This window comes from Puma concolor, chromosome A1 (genome assembly GCF_028749965.1).
Source record: "Puma concolor isolate L17-30 chromosome A1, mPumCon1.1.hap2, whole genome shotgun sequence".
NCBI lineage: Eukaryota > Metazoa > Chordata > Mammalia > Carnivora > Felidae > Puma > Puma concolor.
The window spans coordinates 94,302,356-94,304,655 of NC_141667.1; the positions used below are offsets into that span (position 1 = coordinate 94,302,356).

Consider the following 2,300-nt stretch of genomic DNA (forward strand, 5'->3'; position numbering starts at 1 on the left):
CTGTGATAGAAAAGGGCAAGAAATAAAAAACTGTTTTTCTAAAATAAAAATCAATAAACACAAGTGGCAGGTAGAAATGAAGACTACATTTTTTCTAAGTTTGGGTGATATGAATGTAACAATCAGTGAGAGTCTATTTCTTCCTCTTTTAAAAAAATACAGAGGGGTGCCTGGGTGGCTCAGTTGGTTGAGCGTCCAACTTCGGCTCAGGTCATGATTCTCACTCTATGAGTTCAAGCCCCGCATCGGGCTCTGTGCTGACAGCTCAGAGCCTGGAGCCTACTTCAGATTCTGTGTCCCTCTCTCGCTCTGCGCTCACCTGCTCCTGCTCTGTCTCTCTCTCTCTTAAGAATAAGTAAGACATTAAAAAAATTAATATAAAAAATACAGAATACTTTACGAATTTACATTTCATCCTTGCACAGGAGTCATGCTAATCTTCTTTGTATTGTTCTAATTTTAGTATATGTGTTGCCAAAGCAGACACAGTAGGACCATTATTTAAACTCAGTGCCTGGCATAGAATGAGCCATCAGTGGGGGTGCCTGGGTGGCTCAGTCGGTTGAGCATCCAACTTCGGCTCAGGTCATGATCTTGCTGTCCATGAGTTCAAGCCCCGCGTCAGGCTCGGTGCTGACAGCTTAGAGCCTGGAGCCTGTTTCAGAGTCTGTGTCTCCTTCTCTCTCTGCCCCTCCCCTACTCATGTGCTCTCTCTCTCTCTCTCTCTCTGCAAAAATAAATTAACTTCAAAAAATTTTGAAGAATGAGCCATCAGTAAATGCATTTTTAATGAATAAAAATGGTTGATATATTTACTTTTCTTAAGCATATTCTCATCAACCTTATAATATGTGAATTAGCAAATTTTCCTTCTCTTGATTTTATTTTTAATTTTGGTTACAAGATGTTGTAGGTAAGCTGATCCTTAAAAAAAAACTGTCACAAGAAAAATAATGGAAAGAGAAGATTGAAGTCCATTTCCAAGCCCCGAGTGAAGGAACTATTAGGTTATAGGAGGATGATGGGTTCAAAGACAGACATCCTCCTTATTTTTCCCTTTCTTTCTTCTCTCCTGTGTGACTAGCCCCCAAATTGAGGAAATTTCTATGTGTAAAAGGAAGTTAATCATTTATGGATTAACATATCTGTAAAACTGCGGGTTTAGCAGATCTAAGTTTTGCTAAATCAGGCCACATGTAAGCCATTAAATGTTGGCTACAAACTTACAGCCAAGTGAGAAATGGAGGCTAGTAGAAACAATTTAAGTGAAGGTAAGTGAAGGGCTTTTGCCCTAGTAGACAGACAGAGTGGGGGCTGGTGGTGAACAGATTTGAAGCAACCTTTGTCTGGGATTGTGGAAATGGGGAAGATATTCATGCTTACAGGGAATTTCACTTGGCATCTGGCCATTGTTATTTTGGGCCCAATCGTGCTAGACTTTTCAATCAGAGTGAGTAACTTCCCTGTAGAATTGAATACCTGTAAAACAATCACAACTACTTGTCTGCTGGATATACACTAGAGGAAGACAGGCCAATCTACTTTAAGAATCTAACAAAGACTTCTGTCACCTTTCTTCCTTCACAGTTTGAGTTTGCAGGTTTCTACCTGTCTACATGTATAATAAGGCAGAGGAAAATAGCTCAAGTTCTTAAAAAGTGAGCGAGATAGCTTGAATGCAATGCTAACTTTATTTGAATATTTATTCTCAACTAAATAGCTCCCTTTGGTGATCTTTCTTCCAAGTAAAATACTTGACAGCAAAGAAAGTCTTCCAGTTCCAACATGTTTACCTGTTCACTTTTGTGTTAGAGCCTGTGGTTTGCCCTGATGCAATGAACAAACAAAGGGGTTCAGAGAATAAGAGATATTCTTGGGAAAAGACAAGTATGAAAAGTGCTATTTATTTTAAAAGGGCAGGTGGAGGTTATGTATCTTGTGTATTTGAGAGAGGCCCATCAATTCAATATGCAGAAGAAACATTATTCTTTAGGATTATTATTCACAAAGCAAATGAAAATATCATCATTTCAAAGTTTAGCATTTTGGTAATTAAAACTTCTTTAAGTAAATGAGTTTTTCTTAAGAAAGAGAGAAAGAAAAAAGAAAGAGAGAGGAAGGAAGGAAGGAAGGAAGGAAGGAAGGAAGGAAGGAAGGAAGGAAGGAAAGAAGAGAGAAAGAAAGAAATCTAATAATGACATCCATATCTCTTTGGTTCATTTACATGTATAATGTGAATCACCATCTATTTAACTCTAGTGGGACCCAGGTACATTAGAGACTTTTACATCTGATTTTCT

General features: G+C 38.1%; 1 non-coding gene across 1 annotated transcript; it reads right to left on the reverse strand.

Moving 5' to 3' along the window:
* Positions 1–380: 380 nt before the first annotated feature.
* LOC112861778 (U6 spliceosomal RNA) lies at positions 381–487 on the reverse strand. The gene has a single exon (XR_003223678.1). It is a non-coding gene; the product is annotated as a U6 spliceosomal RNA (small nuclear RNA).
* Positions 488–2,300: the final 1,813 nt, after the last annotated feature.